An 11,920-nucleotide genomic window follows, 5' to 3' on the forward strand; every position below is an offset into this window, starting at 1 on the left:
TAGAATATAGAACACGGTAAGGCGTATAGCGCGTAGATACCTAGAGAACGTAACGCGGCGATATTATTAGTAGGTAGTCGCGCGCTCGTAGATAGTTAGGATATAGGCACCGTTACGCCTCCCCCGAACCTAGATAATATAACTTTATAAATAACGAACGGCGGTATACTACCGCTACCTAAGCCTAAGGGCAAAAGTAAGTAGCGTATATCTCTTTTCCCCGACCTCTCCTCTTTTCCTTAGAGTTAGACATAGGACAATAACCGGCGGGTTATAGTAGACACCGGTATCGCGCTATAATAAGAGATTAATAAAGCTTACTAGAATGCCTTCGAGCGAGAAGAAGGTAGTAAGATTGACTTTATAGAACTGTTCGAGTTCAAGCTCGAAGAGAACCTAGGCGGCGACCTAGACGAGGTATATCTATTACTCGACAAAGTAGAACACATTCTCGTATTCGAATACTAGAATATCACCCTAGATAACCTTACGACCCTTATATCCTAATACCCGAAGACTACCTACGACTTCGTACTATAAGTAGTTAACACGGCGATTACTAAGGGTAGACAACTCGATATAATAGAGCGAGCTAACGACCTTTAGAACACCTAGTATACTACGCTATATACCGAATACGACCGTATCTATAAGATACTACGAAGTGAAGAGCTTGTTATATAGAAAATAGTAGTAGATCTTAAGAGTAAGAAGGATTACGACCTAGCTAAGTTATAAGAGCTAGAGAAGAAATATAAGGAAGCTAATAACCTATATAAGCAGTTTAGCGAGATCTACGAGAAGGAGAAGAAGAAGGCATAAGATGCTAAGGCAAAGAACTAGGCCCTATAACAAGAAGTCAATAACCTAAAGGCTCGGCTTAAGGTAGGAGACACTATATAGAACGGAGGTAGGGGCCGCTTAGGCCGCCGACCCTCTCGTTCCCGCCTACGCGAGACCTTACTCGAGTAGCTAATACGTAAGTATCGCGAAGCTACTAGTAGAGGTAGCGGTAGCGGTAGTAGTAATAACGATAGAGACGACGATAACCGTAGTAATAATAGCCGAGGACGTAATAACGACCGTCCGTAACTAGGACCTAATAATAGTCGTGACTCGAGAATACGTAACACCCGTACCTAGATACTACTAGTTAACCTTCTAGAACGTCTCTTTACTATTGACCGTACCCTTACTCGCGGTATAGAGATCGGTAAGGGTGTGCCTAATTCTAAGTACTTTAAGAACGATAACGACCCTAATTTCGATAGCTAGTATAGTAGTGTTCTCCTAAAGCTAACTATAGTAACCTTCCGTACTAAGGTAGATAGTCTACGCTTCGTATATAGATAGACGTAAGGTAATCCTTAGCGAAGTATTAAGCCGAGGATCCCTATACCTAGATAGTAGTCCTTTAATAAGTTTAAGACTATAACGGTTTATAGTCGTGTTAATATAAAGTAGCTAGGAACGTAGGAAAGAGGAGCGCGAGGTGCGCCGAGGCTATATATAAGCCGAGGTACTACGCTAGTACGCGCGCTCACGTGACCTACGTACTAGCTAGACATTCGCTAGGCCTAGGGCCGTGACACTACCCCCCCTTCAAAATCGCGCTTAGTCCCTTAAGCTCGTAGTATAGCCGCTATAAACGCGGCGTCATCCTCTATATTATTTTCTATACCGTATTAACGTATATCTAGTACTTACCTACTAATAGTCATCTTTCTTAAAGTAGCCGCCTACGGCCTATTATAAGTACTAGTATTAGGTTCGTAATACGTAACTACCGGAAGAGCTATAGGCACCTACGCGAATAACTTACGTAGCCTACCTATAGTTACCGGGTTAGGCGTAACTATTAACGAAGCGTTTACGGCTAAAGCGTTTATTACTTCGCCGATCATAACGTCTTTAGGTATATCCTTATTAGGAATCTACCCTAGTAGCGGCGTAAAGTTAGCTAGCCTGTCCTTCGTAGGGTAGTTATAGTAGAAGTCCGCGATAGAGGCGGTAGTAGTATCTATTAACTCCTTAGCGGGCTCCTAGGTAGGCTTACTATGACCTACCTATTATATAAGGTATTTATACCTTCGTTACTTCCTCCTACCGCGTAGCGCTAGGCCTAGCGGCAATGTGCTCTTTACGTTAAGCACTATATCTAGAAGCTAATACGTGTTTATGTCTCCGTTATTATCTTCTACCTCGATCGGGGCCGGAGGTAGCTATACTTGTCCTAGTATTAGTACGTATATAGGTATTAGTAAGTTAGCGTAAAAGCCGTTATAGAGGTTACTTAGGAATTAAGGGAGGTCTAGGCGGTACGTGTCGTGTAGTAGCACCTTAGTAACTACGTATAGTCTAGTATAGCGGTAATTAAGCTTCTTTAATAGGCGCTTAGTACGCCGGTTACGTGTACTAAGGTGTACTAGGTCTCTGACTTCGTACCGTAGTATAATCGTTCTATACTTATTAGTATATTTAGCTTACGATACTTATACTATTACTATAGAGTCTCGTAGCTTTTACCTAAGGTCTGTTATACGTTATACGAATATATTTATAGACTCTACGTCTAATCGCTATTTATACGGAAGTAGTTATATAGGGAGATTAAGTTCAGTATCTATATAACGTAGGTTCTTACTAATGTTCGCTATAAAAGGACTTACGCTAGTCGTTTTAGAGACGTAGTCGTTTGTAGTAAACTCTGTAAGTAGGAGCTAATCTAGCTAGTTATCCTAAGCGTAACTAGTAAACGTACGTAGGTACTGTTCTATTATCTTATTAGTATTCTCGCTTTAACTATTAGTCTTAGGGTAATAGCCGGTTAAGATCTTACGCTTAATTTATAGTAACTCGTAGAGGCGTCCCTAGAAGGCTAATACCTATTAAGGACTACGATCCGACGTAATTATCTTTAGTAGACTATATCGGGAGAAGATATACTTTACGTAGATATATACGATATACTCCGCTATTATTTCTAATACTAGAATATAATACCGCTCCTTACCTAAACGGTCTATAACTATTAGTACGTTCTTATAGTACTGACTATCTACTATATACTTGGCCCTTAGTAGTTTGATAGCGAAGTCTAAGGCAACGTCGTCCTACGTGTCGAATAGGACTAGTAGTAGAGCAAGTAGTCTATATTAAGGTTTGTTAATACTACGGCTATTACGGTATATACGGTATACTCGTACGAAAGATCTAATAAACCGTGTCATTCGTAGCTATATATATATATATTATTCATTAAGCTATTATAGTGCCTCCTAGCCTATATAGCTATTCTACGTACTTCTATCTTTCGAAGGGGAAACCGCTCGCGGTAAAAACCCCTCTCCTCTCCTATACTACTATTGTCCGTTATTTGCCTTCCCGCTTTCCTTATAAAGGGTATACTAGTATTATAGGCCTGCCCTAATAACTACCTTGTCTATATCCCCTTAGTCTCCCTCCTCTTCTCTATCTACTCCTCCGTCTTATTCTTCGACTTCGGATACGCTTAGCCGTAGGATTTAGCTAGCGCTAATAGATAAGAAGTGTTCTAGTTTAAGTAGTATACGATTCTACTATACGTACCGCGGATCTGCTTTGTTATATAGAATCGCGTTCTATAAACGTCTAGTTAGGCTGTCTAGTTTAGCTCCTTAAACACCTAGACGATATATAATCTTAAAGAAGAATTATAAGAGGAACTCGGCCTATCTTACTTATCGTCTATTTAGTTACTTAGAGGTCATAAAGTATTCGAGGTTCTTATAGTCGCAATATACTAGTACTAGGTAGCCGCTTAGATAAGTAAAGTTCTTAAAGTCTAGTTTGTCGATATCGCTAGCTATACGTTCGGGCTTCTACTCTTTAAATACTTTGACGATAGCAAGTAGTTCCTTGTTATAAATGTCGTAATTGTACTCCTACGGGCTTATCTTCTTAGATAGGTATACGATTGGCCTTAGGATGTTGTCCTTATCGTATTGCGATAGGACCGTAGCCGTAACAAAGTCACTCGTATCCGTTTTAAGTACTATTCTACGTCCTAGGACAAACATCGCTAATATAGTGCCTTTAGTATCGGTAAAAGCTTACTTTAGTCCGTCTAATACCTTCTAATATTCCTCTATCTATTGCTAAGGGCAGTCCTTCTTAGTCAGCTTTACTATAGGTAATACTATCTTGCTATAGTCCTTAATAAAGCGCCGATAGAACCCGGAGAACCTATTAAACGTAAGGACATCTTTTACGTTTACTAGTATTCCCTATTCCCTTATAGCTTATACCTTAGCTAGATCTATTAAGACTCCGTCCTTACCGATAATAAGGCCTAGGTATTAAGTAGATTAGGTATAAGACTTATATTTAGTAATGTCGAGTTGTAGGCCGGCTTTACTACATTTACGAAGTACCTTCTTAACATACTCTATATGCTCCTTAAGAGTGTCGCTAAAGATAAGTATATTATCTAGGTATACCGACTTAAAGTCGTTAAGGAACTCTCGTAGTGTGTCGTTAATATAAGACTAGAAAGTACTAGGGGTATTATATAACCCGAATAGCAATACTAGGCATTCAAACTGTCTATATTATATTATAAATACGGTCAGCCATTCGGAGCCCTCTACTATTCTAATACGATTAAAAGCGGCAATGATATCTAGCTTAGTAAAGTACTTCTCGCTAGTGATACGATTAAGTATGTCTTATATCAAGGGTATAGGATACCTAGACTTGATCGTGCATTTGTTAACTTGTCTATAGTCAATATAGACTCTTAATCCACCTCCTAGTTTCTTAATAATAAGTACGGGTAATAAAGTATCTACTCTACCTTCGTATCTACGAATACCCTTCTAAGCTAACTACTCTTAGACCTAGTACGCGATGACTTTGTCCTCCTAGTTTAACATCCGGTAGGGCCTACTAAAAGGCGGTATAGTTCCTAGCTTCAGCTTGATCTTGTAGTTAATACTAGGCCTATGTAGTAGAAGCTCCTTCGTATCTTATCTAGAGAAGCAATATGCGAATTCGTAATATATAGGGAGAAGGTAGTCCTTTAGATCGATAGTCTCCTCCTTCTTACGTATAAATTTGTCTATATCGGCTTGTATATAGATAGATAGATAGATAAATTATTCATTCGCCTGTTTTAGTACCCTATAGCCTATGCAGGTCTCTCGCTATTTAGGTCTATTTGTGTAGGTAGGAAACCCGATTAACGGATGAAAACCTCCTCGTCTTTGCCCTCCTCGTTCTTTCCTGTCTTGTCCTTTCGTTCTCCTTCCTTTAGGGTACGCTAGTGTTATAGTTGTTACCCTATAACTCCCTTGCCCGTAACCCTAGTGATGTCCTCCTCTCGATTCCCTTTCTCCCTTCTGTTTCCCCGGCTCTTCTCTCTCTCTCCCTCCTCTCTATCCACCTTTCCGTTTCTACTGCTAGGGAGAATTGCTCTAGGTAGTCCTCGTTAAGGATCCATCTTGTCACTCTCCTTATATCTTGTCTGTCCTAGATAATGGCCTAGTATTGCCTATCTCTTGCCTTCGCCCTCTACTAGCTTCTCCCTTTTACCCACTTAGTACAGTTCAGCACTATGTGCTCCGGGTTTTAGGATAGGTAGCTATAGGGGCAACGTTTGGAATCGTATCCTAGGACTCTTCTTTAGTGCAAGTATGCTCTTAGCCTAATGTGCTCAGAGCGAATCTGGATAGCTATGCTTGCTTCCGCCCTCTTTAGGTCTTTGTAGATAAGGTAGTTATACCTCCCGAAGGTCCTGGCCGCTAGTAGGGCTCCTAGCCTTACCGGTTTTTGGTTCTAACGCGTTTCCTATAGGTGACCTACGATCCTTTCTACTTGGCTTTGCTTCTTTTTCCCTTTGTCCCCTGTGTTAGCTTGCTCCCTTAGAGCTTCTCTCTATTCAAGGGCTGCTAGGATTTCCTATAATGTTTTTAGGTCTACTTCCTTCTATAGGATTATATGTGGCCGGTTAGGTCTTCTCCTCCTCTCCTACTAGGTTCTTATCCTTTAAGTAGCTGCTTAGATAGTTCCCTAGGCTAGGTATGCTGATGTCTTCTCTACGTATTAACACCTCATGCCCTAGAGGTACTCTCTAATAGGGGCTGTACCTGATTCCATTTCTATTGTCCTATAAGGGGTTGACTTATATACCCCTAGTACTCTCTTTAGGTAGGCTGCCTACGCTCTATTAAGGGGGTCCTCAATTCTCTTTAGGATGTGTTTTTCCGCTGCCCAAATTGCTGCTCTATATAGCATTACGGGCTTGATAATGGCCTTATATATAGTCTGGGCCTTTGTAAAGGTCGCCCCCTAGGTTGACGTAGTAAGTCTCTTAATTGATTGTCTATTAGTGTCCGCTCTCGCTTACGCCTTCTTCACTTGTGGTCCCTAGCTAAGTTTCGGGTCTAGCTATATCCTAAGGACTCTAAGTTCCCTTATAGGATGGGTCTCGAACCCCTAGATTTTTACTAGTACTACTAAGTTGTGTTTTGTCTTTACCTTACTAAAATAGATAAGTTAGTACTTGTCCGGTACGAATTTTGCCCTATGCTCTCTTGCCTACTTTTCGCATTGTCTATGTCTCTCCTCTAGGAGTGCGCAGTTTTCCTCTATAGACCCCGACTACGCTAGGATATTTATGTTATCTACAAACCCCGATACTAAGGTGTTTACTATTTCTAGGAGTAGGGTCAGGTCGGCTATAAAGAGGAGGAACAGAATTGGGGAGAGTGTAGAGCCCTATAGGATGCCCGTGTTTGTAATTAGGGTCTACGGGGCTTTGAAGGACCCTAGGAGGATCTAGGTTGTTCTGTCCTTAAGGAATAACTACATAAAGTGTACTATCTAGGCTAGGATGCTTTTTATTCTAAGGATATATAGGAGCCTTACGTAGGACATATTGTCGAAAGCCCCTAATATGTCTAGTAAAAGTAGTGAGGCTACCTTGTTGTTACTATAGTACTAGATATGTCTGATTTGCTCTATAATCAGTTCGACTGCTATGAGGGTAGATCTCTTTTGTCTCCCCCCTATTTACGTTACCGGGAGGAGGTTGTGTTCTTCTACTATTCCGGTGAGCCTTATAGCTACGACCTTCTCTAGGAGCTTCCCTAGTGTGTTTAGTAACGTAATTAGTCTATATAACTTTAACTTAGTATAGTCTTCCTTTTAGGGTTTCCTTAGGACGTAAGTTAGTAATTGCCTAAAGGCCTTTAGGCAATACCCCTACTTTATACACTAGGTAAAGATTGGCGTAAGCACTAGAGTGATAAGGCTACTACTAGCTTTTAGGTAACAGTTAGGGATCTTGTCTAGGCCTAGGGCTTTGTTGCCCTTTAGTTTCTTGATTATGTTTCCGATCTCTATAGTAGATACTTACTAGTTAGCCTCCCTTAGCGGAGGAATGTGTGTTCCTAGGATGTTACTTAGGTCTGCCTCTACCTAAGTCCCGAAGAAGTGGTCTACGAATACTTTCGCTTTCCCTATTAGAGTGGTTTGCGTTTCCCCGTCTTGGTCCTATATTAAGGGAAACTAGGGCGGGGAGTTTCGTTCCTCGTCTAGTTTCCTAGCCTATTCTACTAGTCTCTAGATTTGTTCCGGGTGTTCTATAATCATCCCTATAGTTGACCTCCACTCCTACGTCTTGTCTCTTCTAATCTACGCCTTCTTTACTTTGTACGCGTTGTTATAGGCTTCCTAGTTTGCTTAGGTACGTCGTTGCTCCTATCTCCTTCTTGCTCTCCTTGCCTCCTTGACTTTAGCTATGTACTCTAGTATCTAGTATAGCTTCTAGTATAGCGACTATCTCTTCTTAGGTATATAGGCCTAGGCTGCCCTTTGTATAGCTTCTATTAGCTGCTCTACTGCTTAGTTAATCCCCTCCGTTATATATATATTATTAATGTTCACCTGTTCTAGTTCGCCTTCTAGCCGCTACTATACTAGTGTCCACTCGGCCTGCTTCTAGTAGAGCCTCCTCTTAGGTTCCCTCTCCTCCTTAACTATAAGTTAGATGTCGGTTTGGATTAGATAGTGGTCTAATAAGGACTCTAGTTAGTTATTGACTATATAGCTTTCTACCCGTCGTATTAAGGCGTAGGATATAAAGTATAGGTCTAGCGTACTAGAACTGTTGTTTCTAGCCCAAGTTTCTGTTCCCTTTAGCGTGATCAAGTCCATTTGGGCTGTTTCTATCTGACTAATAAGCCTCCCTACTAAGAAGTAGTGTACTAGGGTAAAGTCCGATCCCTACTTTAGGTAGTAGAGGTTGAAATCTCCTATCACGATGTTGTGGTTTTATTGGTCTATTGCTTCCGGGAGCCTTCCTAGCGTGTATAGTTGTGTGCTACTTCTAGACTCTAGAGGTAGGTTATATACGCTATAGATTAGGACTTGGCCTTAAGTTGTTTTAAGCTACACTATAGTGATATCCCTATCGGTTCTCGGCTAGGCCTACTAGTCCTCTACTAGTACCTTCTTACTGACATAGATACAAGTTCGTAGGACTCCCTCGGTTCTATTTATTACTACGTAGTATCTCGGGTCTCGTATAGTTAATAGAATCCTAGAGTATAGGTTGATCTATAGTTCCTATATTGCTATAATATAGTGTTCCTCCGGGTCTAAGGCTTATAGAAAGCTCCTTTGGACCTTGTCTTTGCTTCTGTTCATATTATACTGAATGATTAATAGTCTGTAAGTATAAGGCATTAGGACATGTTTGTGTCTAGGTCCGTTTAGTCTTACTATTAGTCTTGCTGTTAGTTTTCCCGTCCCTCCTCCTGTTCTTCCCTTTAGGGTTAGCTCCCTATCATTTGGTTGATTCTCATTTGTCTATTACTCTACGCTACCTTGTATAAGAACGTTAGTCTCCCTATTACTAGCACTATTTGTGGCTCCTCTTATAGCCGGGGTCTCTTATTCGGGTAGGTGGTTCTCTCTAGTTGTTTCTATTCACCTACTAGGAACCTAGTTAGTGTTGTTACCCTTGCTTCCCGCGCTCTCTACTAGGCTAATAGTCTAACTAGGCATTAGTTTGACCATGCCGGGTGTTTTCTCCTATATGCTACGCATCTTATGTCTTCCTTCCGTTTTTGGCACTCTTAGGTCGCGTGATCACTAGTATAGTATAAGCAGACTAGTATAGCTTTGCTACACTTTAGGGCAATATGTCCGTACTGTTGATAGTTAAAACATTAAAGGATTCTGTGGTTACTCTAATAGATTTCTATATCTAGCCTCTTAAAGTCCTAGTACAACCCTTGGTCTAAGACCTTGTTCGCTTGCTCTAGTGTTACAACCTATAAGATTAGCGAGGAGGCCCTCTTGCCCTCCTCTATCTTCTTCTTGACCCACGCTGTCTTCGTGATCTATAGTCCTAGTGCTGTTACCTAGTTTTACCTCTAGAGGTTTAGTGTATCCCTTTATATATCAAAGGTTCGTAGGACCCTATACGTAATTACTATATACTATTGATAGGAGACTTTCGCTGTGCTCCCGATCTTTAGTGTCTACTCCTTGTTTATTTCGAGGGCCTTCTTATCCTATACGTGTACTATAAACAGCTTGACCCCTTTGTTGTCTGCCCTTGCCCCTACTATTCCCTTTACTCCGATCTTCTCGACTATCTCCCTCCCGGTCATCTTTCCTATCTCTTCCTTCTCTTTCTAGTCCGTAATATAGACTCGTAGTACTATACTTTAAGGGGGGTGGGTTGGCTCGCGATTGTTGCCTAGGTCGTTAGGCCCTAGGTCTATCTCGGGTCTCTTTAAGGGTTGTTTCTTACGTTTCGTGTTGCTGCCTCGATTGCTATATTAATCGTAGTACTTGTTTGTCGTTTGAGCGCCTTTAGTCCCCCGAGCAGTTCGCTTATTACTCCTTTTAGTACTCTCTCCGGAAACCTCCCTTCTTCTACCGCTACTATCTCTTCCGCCTTCTTATAGAGCGTCCTCCACTCGTCTCCCCCTTGCTCTCGGTCGTCTACTGCCGTCGTTACCGCCATTTTTCCTCCGCCGCTCAATAGTATAATATAGCTATAGGCTTGTATATATATCTTATAGGTAGAGAGAGTCGGACTAACGCGTTACGCTACTAGTACGAACGCCGCTATACGTATATCAAGTCGCTCGATAGTCTTGTTATTAGAAAGTATCCTACAGCCGGTATTAGGCGAGTATGTCGCTATATTACGTATATTACGGGCGCTTATAGCGTAGGTAGTAAGTAGGTCTATAGTACGTATATCGCTAGGTTGCTATAGCTCGTTCCTATTAAAGATAAACATTATATATGCCTCTACTCCTTTCCGCCTTACTATCTTCTTAATTGCCTCCGCGCTAACTTCCTAGATATCGATATCCGGTAGTATCGGCGTAGCTAGTTTCTTTTCGAATAATAGTTTAGCGGTTCGCGAGCGTTCCTTTATAATTATATTAGAGGTTATAGTCTAGACAAAATCTCTATTATCGTCTTCTTTAATAGTAGCTTAATACGCTAGTTAGGTCTTTAGGATAGGTTCGAAGGTCTGCTTAGTAATTACCGATTCCTACTTATCGTTAATACTCTATACCTAGACTAGCTCGCTATCCTATAGGTAATACTCCTTATAGTACTCCGAGTTTAGGGTTATAGTACCTAACGTAAAGTAGATACCTAGCTAGTGTTTATTATACTAGGGCCTACCTAGCACAATATAATACTCTAGATATATAACCTAGAAGGTTCTAGTCTCCTTATAACTACTACCGAGTATAAGTTCTAGACTTATACGGTATTCTATTATTTCCGCGGCTATCGAGCCGTTTACTAACCTAAGGGCTAGTAGGTTATTAAGCTTAATTAAGGGCAGATCGTGTTTTTACGTATAGGAGAAGTCGATATACTTAGAATTAGTACCGTTATTAAGGAAAGTAAATGCATTTTACCTATTAGCTATCCCTAGTATTACGAGGTATAAGCCGATAATAGGGTTATATTCTATTTCTACTATCCTAAGAATATATAATAATAGCTTAAGCCCTTCGGGTAGCTTTACTAGTAGTACCTCTTCGTTATATCTTATATTCTCCTTTTTATGTCTACTAGTTATTACGCTTAAGTAGTAGACTAGGTATTTTCCGCCGGTAGTATAACGGTAGTACCGCTAGCGTTAGTACCTAGACGTACTAGTATCTCGTACTCGAATAGCTCGTAAGTACGCTACTATAGGCGGTGACCGGGCTTACGACACTTCTTATAGAGGCTCTTACGTATATAGCGAGTGTTCTTAGCTTCGTCTATAGTCTTACTAAGGCTACTCTTAGATAGTTTAGGTCGGGTAGACTAAGCCTTACGGGTCGGCTTGTTAGAGCCTAAACCTACTAGCTTATTATCCTTATTGTCCTTGTTACCGTCCTTCTTATCGTTCTTTAGCTTCTCGGAGCGTAGGTAGAGAGCGTCGAGGATCCTAAAGTCCTTATCTACCTAATAGAGATTGTCGATTATCACTTATAACGATTCGGGACGGAAGTTAAGATACTTATTAAGATAGCGAATAGTTAGCTTACGTTATAGGCTATCTATCGCATCTTTACCCTTAAGGCCTAGGATATTAGTATTCTAGCGCTACTTAGGGAAGAAGGTCTAGAAGCTGTCCTTATTGTCTATCTTAAGGTTAGTTAGGCGATTACGAGCCCTACTAATTAGGTTACGGTCTCCGTATCGCTTAGCGAGTTCCTAGATAAGGTCGTTAATACCCTTATACGTCTTCTTACTACTAGTTAGGCTGCCCGAGATAGTAGAGATCTTTAGTCTAACCAGTTCCTAAGCATTACCTAGTAAGGCTAGTAAGTCGTATACGAACTTAAGCACTACCTTCTTATCGCGAAAGACCGTGTAGTCGATAATAGTCTCTAACTCGGAGAAG

Source organism: Fulvia fulva, chromosome 1 (assembly GCF_020509005.1).
Source record: "Fulvia fulva chromosome 1, complete sequence".
Lineage (NCBI taxonomy): Eukaryota > Fungi > Ascomycota > Dothideomycetes > Mycosphaerellales > Mycosphaerellaceae > Fulvia > Fulvia fulva.